This window comes from Bos mutus, chromosome 7 (genome assembly GCF_027580195.1).
Source record: "Bos mutus isolate GX-2022 chromosome 7, NWIPB_WYAK_1.1, whole genome shotgun sequence".
NCBI classification, from domain to species: domain Eukaryota; kingdom Metazoa; phylum Chordata; class Mammalia; order Artiodactyla; family Bovidae; genus Bos; species Bos mutus.
The window spans coordinates 59865824-59877909 of record NC_091623.1 but is presented as its reverse complement, the minus strand read 5'-3'; positions in this window follow the sequence as shown (position 1 = coordinate 59877909).

Genomic DNA, 12086 nt, shown 5'->3' with positions numbered 1-12086 from the left:
AGAGTGGAAACAGTAGCAGACTATTTTTGAGGGCTCCAAAATCACTGCAGATAGTGACTGCAGCCATGAAGTTAAAAGATGCTTACTCCTTGGAAGAAAAGTCATGACCAACCTAGACAGCATATTAAAAAGCAGAGACATTATTTTGCCAACAAAGGTCTGACTAATCAAGGCTATGGTTTTTCCAGCAGTAGTCATGTATGGATGTGAGAGCTGGCCTATAAATCTGAGCACTGAAGAATTGATGCTTTTGAACTGTGGTATTGGAAAAGACTCTTGAGAGTCCCTTGGAGTCCAACAAGTCCAACCTGAAGGAAATCAGTCCTGAATATTCATTGGAAGGACTGATGTTGAAGCTGAAACTCCAATACTTTGGCCACCTGATGCGAAGAACTGACTCACTAGAAAAGGCCCTGATGCTGGGAAGGATTGGCGGGAGAACGGGACGACAGAGGATGAGATGGTTGGATGGCATCACCAACTCAACGGATGTGAATTTGAGTAAACTCCGGGAGTTGGTGATGGACAGGGAGGCCTGGCCTGGCATGTTGCAGTCCATGGGGGGGGGGAGGGGGCGCGGGCAAACAGTCGGACACAACTGAACTGAACTGAATGTGTAAGAAGATATCAGGGCAGAGCCCTGAAGAAGATCAGTTCAGTTCAGTTCAGTTCAGTCGCTCAGTCGTGTCTGACTCTTTGTGACCCCATGAATCGCAGCACGCCAGGCCTCCCTGTCCATCACCAACTCCCAGAGTTCACTCAGACTCATGTCCATCGAGTCAGTGATGCCATCCAGCCATCTCATCCTCTGTCGTCCCCTTCTCCTCCTGCCCCCAATTCCTCCCAGCATCAGAGTCTTTTCCAATGAGTCAACTCTTCTCATGAGGTGGCCAAAGTATTGGAGTTTCAGCTTTAGCATCATTCCTTCCAAAGAAATCCCAGGGCTGATCTCCTTCAGAATGGACTGGTTGGATCTCCTTGCAGTCCAAAGGACTCTCAAGAGTCTTGTCCAATACCACAGTTCAAAAGCATCAATTCTGCAGCGCTCAGCTTTCTTCACAGTCCAACTCTCACATCCGTACATGACCACTGGAAAAACCATAGCCTTGACTAGATGGAGGGGGCAATTGTGGGTATCTGTGGGAGGGGCAATGCAGGTGTGACTGTGCAAGGGCCCTGGGGCAGCACCATGCTGTGTGTTGAAGGAACAGCTAGGAGGGGAGGTGACTGAAGCAGAGTGAGTGAAGAGGAGAGAGAAAGTAGCTGAGGGTGGGTTTGGGGTAGGGGTTGGACAGGGCCTTGTGACTTACAGGGAAGACTTGGGTTCTTACCCTGAGGGAGGTGGGAGCCCTGGAGCATCACTGTCAGAGGAGGGGCAGGACCTGACTCAGGCACTCACCAGTGCCCTCTAGTGGCTTCTGCCGGGAGCAGAGACCATGGGGCGGGGCCTGGCCTTGGGGACTGTGCTGGGGCAGGAGAGATATGGGGCGGGCAAAGAAATGGATAAATGGTCCATTCATACAGTGGAGTATTATTCAGCCATAAAAAGGAGTGAAGCACTGACACATGCTACAGTGTGGATGAGCCCTGAGTATGTGACACTCAGGGAGAGAAGGCAGACAGAAAAGGCCACACAGGTGTGATTCCATTTATATGAAATGTCCAGGACAAGCAAATCCACAGAGACAGAAAGTAGGTTAATGGTTTTCAGGGGCTGGGGACGGGAATGACGGCTGATGGGGACAGAGCTTCCTCTTGGGGTGATGTTGTTGTTCACTCGTGTCCGACTATTTGAGACCCCGTGGACTGCAGCACACCAGGCTTCCCTGTCCTTCACTATCTCCTGGAGTTTGCTCAAACTCATGTCCATTGAGTCAGTGATGCCATCCAACCATATTTTAAAATGAAAACATAGTGCATTAAAACTCGTTAAACTGTACATCTAATACAAACCCCTTGACTCTGACCATTTCACCCCACTCCCGGCCCTAACCTGGTCCACAGCCCTATGGTTATGTGCCTGCACTAGTCTCCTCCCTGGCTTCAGGTTTCCACTATTATTACCCACCAGCCATTTTCCCACAGCCACCATCTTATCTTACCCTGAGTGCTAGTTAATTATTATCTTATTTTTATTTTGGGGGCCTTTTTTTAGCCACAAGCACATAGCATGCAGGATCTTAGTTTCCTAACCAGGGTTCAAAGGAAGCACAGAATCTTAACCCTTGGACCACCAGGGAAATCCCACTGGTTTATTTTATATGTCTACTTGGCTGAGCTGCAATACTTTGGCCACCTGATACGAAGAGCTGACTCATTAGAAAAGACTCTGACGCTGGGAAAGAGTGACTGAATGACAACAACTTGTCTGAGCCAAGGTGCCTAGATATTTGGTTAAACATTACTCTGTTTCTCTGAAGGTGTTTTCAGATGATTTTGTTTGTTTGTTTTCTCCTTTACTGACAGACTTTATTATTTGAATATTTGCAACTATGACTATACAAATTTTAGTTTCTTATAAAACTATACATTCCATATCGCTAGGTCACTTCACTCTCCATTTTATGCCACATTTCCATCAAAAGGTATTTTCCCAAATCACAATCTGCCTGATTGTGTGTTTGTTGTTGTTGAAGTTGTGTCTGACTCTTTGCAATCCCATGGACTATAAAGCCCACCAGGCTCCTCTGTCCATGGGATTTCCCAGGCAAGAATACTAGAGTGGGTTGCCATTTCCCTGTCTATGATTTTGGTATTTAAGTTAGTGGATTATTAAGGAAAGCAGATTCTCCTCCCTAATATGGGCAAGTCTCTTCCAATCAGTTGAAGGCCTGACTAGATTTTGGCCACCTGATGTGAAGAGCTGACTCATTGGAAAAGACCCTGATGCTGGGAAAAGTGAAGGCAGAAGGAAAAGGGGGTGACAGAGTTTGAGATGGTTGGATGGCATCACTGACTCGATGGATATGAGTTTGAGCAAGCTCCGGGAGATAGTGAAGGACAGGGAAGCCTAGCATGCTATGTCCATGGGGTCATAAAGAGTCAGACACGACTGAATGACTGAACAATGAAAGCAACAGACTGATCTGACCAAATAAAATGGAATTCTGCCAGGAAATGGGCTTTCAGACTTGAGCTGTGACTTTAGCTCTTTCCTAGGTCTGAATGTACAAGTGAAATTTCAATGTTCTTGTTTTCTTAGGTGACCTTGGCAAGTCACATAACTGCTTAAGACCTCGGTTTTCTCACCTGTAAAATGGATTCAATGATAGTGCTTATTATTTCATGGGGTTGGTATGTGGATGAAATGGTAACACATATTAAGTTCTTAAAACAAGGCTTTGACAGTAAGTATCAGCTGGTAGTATTACCATGAGCAGATTATGGTTATTTCCTGGAAAGTGGAACTGGTGGGTCAAAGGTTAATTGATCTCCTTTTGTGGAAAGGCAGTCAACCCAGCCATTTTCCACACTGGCTCTTTTAAAAGTTCTCAGCTTCTCTTCCTCTTCATTAAAAAAAAAAAACAAAAAACTAATCATCTGGTAGAAAGACCCCAGGGTAAAGTGATCCCAAAGATCAACTTGGGAAGCAATGGGTTTGGGGGAAGAGGGGATTGGGGCTTCGTATCTGTTTAGCAGCCAAGGACAAATTTTTTTTTTTTTCCTTTTTGGTCATGCACTGCTTTCTGGATCTTAGTTCCCTGACCAGGGCTTGAACCCATGCCCCCCTGCAGTGGACACATGGAGTCCTAACCACTGGACCACTAGGGAAGTCCCTCTTTTTTTTATACTTAAAAAACTGGTTGAGATACACATAAAATTTGTTCTCGTCTATTCCATTGGTTTTTGCACGACTTAGCAGCTAAACAACAACAGTGCTTCTGTGAGAATGCCAGCACCACACTGCTTTACTTATACAGCTTTATAGTAAAATTTGGAATTGGGGAATGTGAGGCCTTAAGTTTGTTCTTCCTTTTCATGATTGTATTGCTGATGTGGAATCCTGAGACCCCACATGAATTTTTGTGGTTTTTTGGGCCACATCATGAGGTCTGCAGGATTTTAGCTCCTGGACCAGGGATTGAACCCATGCCCTCGGCAGTGGAAGCTTGGAGTCCTAATCACTGAATCACCAGGGAAGTCCTGATATTCCATATGAATTTTATTTTTATTTTTTTAAATTAAGTCTTTATTGAATTTGTTACAATATTGCTTATGTTGTTTATGTCCTGGTTTCTTGGCGATAGGGCATATGGGATCTTAGTTCCCAGACCAGGGATCGAACCTGCACCCTCTGCATTGGAAGGTGAAGTGTTAACCACTGGACCAGCAGGGAAGTCCCTCCATATGAATTTTAGAAGGGCTTTTTCTATTTCCAAAAACCTTATTGGCATTTTAACAGGAATTGCAGCAAATCTGTAGATTGGTTTGGGTAGCACTGACATCTTAATAATATTAAGTCAGGCAACCTAGGGAATAGGAGAAAATAGTTGCAAATCATGTGGGATTAACGTTCAGAATATAGAAGGAACTCTTAAGGCTCAACAGCACACCAAAAACCCCCTGATTTTTACTTAATTTGTGGAGATTTTTTTTTTTTTTTGTATTTATTTATGTGGCCGTACAGGGTCTTAGTGGCAGTATGTGTGCTCTTTTTTAAAAAAAGTTTATTATTTTATTTGTTTTTGGCACGGCCATAGTTGCTCTGTGGCATGTGGGATCTTAATTCCCCAACTAGGGATTGAACCCAGGTCGCCTACAATGGAAGGCAGATTCTTGACTACTGGATCATCAGGGAAGTCCTCTCAAACAACCTGAATTTTAAAAATGGGTGAAAGACTCGAATAAACATTTTTTTTCCCCAAGAAGATATACAAACGGTCAATAAGCACATAAAAACTGCGAATTCTAATTACTAACCCTTCAGTTCAGTTCAGTTCAGTTCAGTCGCTCAGTCGTGTCTGATTCTTTGCAACCCCATGAATTGCAGCACGACAGGCCTCCCTGTGCATCACCATCTCCCGGAGTTCACTCAAACTCACATCCATCGAGTCGGTGATGCCATCCAGCCATCTCATTCTCTGTCGTCCCCCTTCTCCTCCTGCCCCCAATCCGTCCCAGCATCAGAGTCTTTTCCAATGAGTCAACTCTTCGCATGAGGTGGCCAGAGTACTGGAGTTTCAGCTTTAGCATCAGTCATTCCAAAGAAATCCCAGAGGGAGTTAAAATTAAACCCCAGTGAGATACCACTGCATACCTATTAGGATGGTTAGTATTAAAAACTAATAAAGAAAACAACATAAGAAGTGACGTAGAGAAACTGGAAACCTTGTGCCCTGTCAATGGAAATGGAAAATGGTGTGGAGATTCCTCAAGAAATTAAAAATAGAACTACCATTTGTTGCTGTTGTTGTTGTTCAATTGCCAAGTCGTGTCCGACTCTTTGCAACCCCATAGACTGTAGCACGCCTGTCCCTCACCATCTCCCGGAGTTTGCCCGAGTTCGTGTCTATTGACTTGGTGATGCCTTGTCCCCTTCACGGACCACTGCCTTGTTGTGGTGAAGGGGCTTGGGTAACTCAGTGAGGCTATGCACCATGTTGTGCCACCTGACTCCAGCACTCCTGCCTGGCAAATCCCATGGACGGAGGGGCCTGGTAGGCTGCAGTCCATGGGGTTGTGAAGAGTCGGACACGACTGAACGGCTTCACTTTCACTTTTCACTTTTATGCATTGGAGAAGGAAATGGCAACCCACTCCAGTGTTCTTGCCTGGAGAATCCCGGGGACAGGGGAGCCTGGTGGGCTGCTGTCTATGGGGTCGCACAGCGTCAGACACGATTGAAGCGACTTAGCAACCCAAAACGGACAGGCCACAGTGAGGGTTCCTGACAAAACGTGATCCAATGGAAGAGGGAATGGCAAACCACCCCAGTATATTCACTGTGAGAAACCCATGAACTGCATAAAAAGGCAAAAAGAAACTTCCATATGATCCAGCAATTCTACTTCTGGGTGTTTACCCCAAAGATTTGAAGGCAGTTTCAAAGAGCTATTTGTACCCCCATGTTCAGAGCAGCACAGTTCACAATAGCCAAAAGATGGAAATAACCCAGGTGTCCGTCGACAGATGAATGGATAAACAAATTGCCCATCCACACAATGGATTATCACTGAGCCTTAACTAGGAAGGAGACTCTGATACCTGCTACAACGTGGATGAACCTGAGAACGTGATGCTCAGTGATATAAGCCAGACACAAAAAGACATACTATGTGATTCCACTCACATAAGATTCCTGCTGCTGCTGCTGCTGCTGCTAAGTCGCTTCAGTCGTGTCCGACTCTGTGTGACCCCAGAGACGGCAGCCCACCAGGCTCCCCTGTCTCTGGGATTCTCCAGGCAAGAACACTGGAGTGGGTTGCCATTTCCTTCTCCAATGCATGAAAGTGAAAAGTGAAAGTGAAGTCGCTCAGCCGTGTCGGACTCTTAGCAACCCCATGGACTGCAGCCTACCAGGCTGCTCCATCCATGGGATTTTCCAGGCAAGAGTACTGGAGTGGGGTGCCACTGCCTTCTCGGATAAGATTCCTAGAGGAGTCAGATTCACAGAGACAGGAAGTAGATGGTGGGGCCAGGAATTGAGGGACCAGACGGGGAGTCAGTGTTTCATGGGGACAGAGTTTCAGTTTGGGGAGTTGAGAAAGTTCTGGAGATGACGGTGGGGATGGTTGCTCAACAATATAATGTGCTTATGCCACTGAGCTGTGCACTTAGAAATGGTTAAAATGATAAGTTTTATGTTATGTGTATTTTATCAGAATTAATTTTAATTTTTTTTAAAGCAGGATGGAAGGAAAAAGGAAAGGGAAGGAGGAAGGAAGCAAGGGCCAAATTTAGCCTGACAACTTCCTCTGTACAGCCCTTGAGCTAAAAATGTTTTTCTCTTCTCAATGTTTGAGGCAAAGAATACTATTTCATAATATGTAAAAATTATATATAACTCAAATTCAATGTTAAGAAATAAAATTTTACTGGCACACAGCCATGTCCATTGGGTAGAGTCAAGCTACAGAGGCCGTGTACAGCCTGCAAATTTGAAAATATTTATTATCTTGACCTTTGCAGAAAATATCTGCCCGCCTCTTCTTCAAAATAGGTCTCGCAGGGACTTCCCTGGTGGTCCAGTGGCTAAGACTATGTGCTCCCAGTGCAGAGAGCCCAGGTTCGATCCCTGGTCCCACATGCTGCAACTAAGACCCAGCGCAGCCAAATAAAGAAAGAAATAAAAAAAAGTGTCTGGCATATAGTAGGTATTCGATACTTGGAGAAATTATTACTGAATATCAAATGGAAGAGTCTGATGCAGTTTACAACTGCACTCTGGTCTTTGGAGAGGGTCAGGCCTGGATTAAGACTTTGGCTCTGGCAACGTCTGGGCGGGTTGCTTCCCATGTCTGAGCCTGGGTTTCATTATCAAAAACAGGGATCAACCAGAATGTTGATCACACACAGAGATCTTGATGTGGCAGTCCTGGGAGAATCAGCAGCCTTAGTTACTGAATATCAAGACTGCCTCATGAGTCCAAACCCCTGGTGTTAACAATCAGCAGCTCACAGTCCACTTAGTTTCACTGATCTAGCCCCATGCCCTTCTCACTGCTGCTGCTGCTGCTAAGTCACTTCAGTCGTGTCCGACTCTGTGCGACCCCATAGACGGCAGCCCACCAGGCCCCCCTGTCCCTGGGATTCTCCAGGCAAGAACACTGGAGTGGGTTGCCATTTCCTTCTCCAATGCGTGAAAGTGAAAAGTGAAAGTGAAGTTGCTCAGTCCTGTCCGACCCTCAGCAACCTCATGGACTGCAGCCTACCAGGCTCCTCCATCCATGGGATTTTCCAGGCAAGAGTACTGGAGTGGGTTGCCATTTCCTTCTCCGGCCCTTCTCACTAGTTTTTTTTTTTTTTTTTTTGGCAATCTAAGTTCCCTAAACAGGGACTGAACCCAGGCCCTTGGCAGTGAAAGACTGGAGTCCTAACCATTGGACTGTCAGGCAATTCCCTCCTCCTTCAGATCAGATCAGATCAGATCAGTTGCTCAGTCACATCCGACTCTTTGCGACCTCATGAATCGCAGCACGCCAGGCCTCCCTGTCCATCACCAACTCCCGGAGTTCACTCAGACTCACATCCATCGAGTCAGTGATGCCATCCAGCCATCTCATCCTCTGTCGTCCCCTTCTCCTCTTGTCCCCAATCCCTCCCAGCATCAGAGTCTTTTCCAATGAGTCAACTCTTCTCATGAGGTGGCCAAAGTATTGGAGTTTCAACTTTAGCATCATTCCTTCCAAAGAAATCCCAGGCTGATCTCCTTCAAAATGGACTGGTTGGATCTCCTTGCAGTCCAAGGGACTCTCAAGAGTCTTCTCCAACACCACAGTTCAAAAGCATCAATTCTGCAGCGCTCAGCTTTCTTCACAGTCCAACTCTCACATCCATACATGACCACTGGAAAAACCATAGCCTTGACTAGATGGACCTTTGTTGGCAAAGTAATGTCTCTGCTTTTGAATATGCTATCTAGGTTGGTCATAACTTTCCTTCCAAGGAGTAAGCATCTTTTAATTTCATGGCTGCAGTCACCATCTGCAGTGATTTTGGAGCCCAGAAAAATAAAGTCTGATACTGTTTCCACTGTTTCCCCATCTATTTCCCATGAAATGATGGGACCAGATGCTATGATCTTCCTTTTCTGAATGTTGAGCTTTAAGCCAACTTTTTCACTCTCCACTTTCACTTTCATCAAGAGGCTTCTGAGTTCCTCTTCACTTTCTGCCATAAGGGTGGTGTCATCTGCATATCTGAGGTTATTGATATTTCTCCCGGCAATCTTGATTCCAGCTTGTGTTTCTTCCAGTCCAGCGTTTCTCATGATGTACTCTGCATAGAAGTTAAATAAACAGGGTGACAATATACAGCCTTGATGTATTCCTTTTCCTATTTGGAACCAGTCTGTTGTTCCATGTCCAGTTCTAACTGTTGCTTCCTGACCTGCATACAAATTTCTCAAGAGGCAGATCAGGTGGTCTGGTATTCCCATCTCTTTCAGAATTTTCCACAGTTTATTGTGATCCACACAAAGGCTTTGGCATAGTCAATAAAGCAGAAATAGATGTCCTAACCATTGGACTGTCAGTCAATTCCCGCCTCCTTAGTCCAAGGCAAATCCTGTAGCATTTCTCCTGTATACATGCCCTCATGTATTCTTTATCCTCTTGTATTTTATTATTTTGTATTTAGGTATAGTTGATTTCGGAGAAGGCGATGGCACCCCACTCCAGTACTCTTGCCTGGAAAACCCCATGGATGGAGGAGCCTGGTAGGCTGCAGTCCATGGGGTAGTGAAGAGTCGGACACCACTGAGCGACTTCACTTTCACTTTTCACTTTCATGCACTGGAGACGGAAATGGCAACCCACTCCAGGGTTCTTGCCTGGAGAATCCCAGGGACAGGGGAGCCTGGTGGGCTGCCGTCTAGGAGGTCACACAGAGTCGGACATGACTGAAGCGACTTAGCAGCAGCAGCAGCAGCATAGTTGATTTACAATGTGTTAATTTCTGGTGTGCAGCAAAGTGATTCAGTTACATATATATACATATGTATATTCTCTTTCAGATTCTTTTCCATTATGGTTTTTTAGAGGATATTGAGTATTGTTCCCTGCAAGATACAATAAAACTTTGTTGCTTATCTATTTTGTATATAATGGTGTGTATCTGTTAATCTCAAACTCCTAATTTATCACCCCTTGCCCCCACCTTACCCCTTTGGTAATCATGTTTCCTTTCTATGTCTATGAGTCTTTTTCTGTTTTATAAATAAGTTTATTTGTATCATATTTTAGATTCCACATATAAATGATACCATACAATGTTTGCCTTTCTCTTTCTGATTTCATTTAGTATGATACTCTCTAGGTACATCCATGTTATTGTAAATGGCATTATTTCATTCTTTGTTATGGCTGAGTAGTGTTCCATTGTATATATAAACCAAATCTTCTCTATCCATTCATCTGACTAAATACTTTTTTCAAAACATAGCCATAATACCATTATCAGATCTTCAACTGTTCTTGATGGCTGCAAGAATCTTATTATGTGATCAAAGTTCCTAAAACTATACATTACCACCACAAAAGGTGGTGGTGGTTTAGTTGCTAAATCGTGTCCAACTCTTGCGACTCCCATGGACTGTAGCCTGCCAGGCTACTCTGTCCACGGGATTCTCCAGGCAAGAATACTGGAGTGGGTTGCCATTTCCTTCTCCAGGGAATCTTCCCGACCCAGGGATCGAACCCAGGTCTCCTGCATTGCAGGCAGATTCTTTACTGACTGAGCTATCAGGAAATTTACCATCAAAGGAAAAGTGCATAAAAAACCCAGTGCAATCCAAGTCTTTGTACCTGAATTGGCTGTGTGGTATCAACATCAATTTCCTGGTTTTGACAACACACTGTGGTTGGTTATGTAAGATATTATCATTGGGAGAAGCTAGATGAAGGGTACCTAAGAGTCAAGGGTGCCAGTTTTGCACCTTTTCTTCTTTTTTTAATGGCTTTAGTTTATTTAAAATTTATTTGATATGGATCATTTTTGAAGTTTTTCCTGAATTTGTTATAACATTCTATGTTTTGTTTCCTCCCCACCCCTACCAAGGATCAAACTCATCCCCCTGCATTGGAAGGCAAAGTCTTATCAACTGGACCCCTAGGGAAGTTCTCACACCCTTAAAAAAATAATAACTGTAAGAAAAGTAAAACAAAACCCTGTTGAGTCAGAATTCTGGTGAGGTGAGGAAGTCACTTATACAATTACAAAGTTGTATACCCTCTTGCTGCTGCTAAGTCACTTCAGTCGTGTCCCACTCTGTGCGACCCCATAGACGGCAGCCCACCAGGATCCCCCGTCCCTGGGATTCTCCAGGCAAGAACACTGGAGTGGGTTGCCATTTCCTTCTCCAGTACATGAAAGTGAAAAGTGAAAGTGAAGTCACTCAGTCCTGTCCGACCCTCAGCGACCTCATGGACTGCAACCTTCCAGGCTCCTCCGTCCATGGGATTTTCCAGGCAAGAGTACTGGAGTGGGGTGCCATTGCCTTCTCCTAAGAACACTCTTATAGCATATCAAAAAGCAGAGCCATTACTTTGCCAACAAAGGTCCGTCTAGTCAAGGCTATGGTTTTTCCAGTGGTCATGTATGGATGTGAGAGTTGGACTGTGAAGAAAGCTGAGCGCCGCAGAATTGATGCTTTTGAACTGTGGTGTTGGAGAAGACTCTTGAGAGTCCCTTGGACTGCAAGGAGATCCAACTGGTCCATCCTAAAGGAGATCAGTCCTGGATGTTCACTGGAAGGACTGATGCTGAAGCTGAAACTCCAGTACTTTGGCCACCGCATGCTAAGAGTTGACTCATTGGAAAGACCCTGATGCCGGGAGGGATTGGGGGCAGAAGGGGACGACAGAGGATGAGATAGCTGGATGGCATCACCGACTCGATGGACATGAGTTTGGGTGCACCCCGGGAGTTGGTGATGGACAGGGAGGCCTGGCGTGCTGCGATTCATGGGGTTGCAAAGAGTTGGACACGACTGAGCGACTGAACTGATATCGTCTTAAATTTTAGTATTTTCTTCATTATGGATATTTTTGCATTTATATATAAAAATTAGTAACTTGATAACTGAGTCATTTGGGGCGCTTCATTTTCTCAAGGGATGGGCCCCGAAATACGTTTTTATCCTCTTACTTTCTTTGACACAAGAAAGTTTGGGCTTAGCAGCTCACCGGCAATGGGGAGCCAAAGCTAAAGCTGGTAAATTTCCGATTAGCGCAGATTCCAAAGGTTTACCGTGGGTGGAGAGGCGGAACTCGTGGGGCGGGAGTGGGCGGGAGGGTGGTCACCTGCACCGCGGGAATTGGGTAAGGGGTACAGCATTTCTCCGCCGGCGGCGCACCAAGGGGGTGTGGCGCCCGCGCCCTCTCAGCCACCCCAGGACCCGGATGTACAGCGCGCGGGGCTCCCGGCTC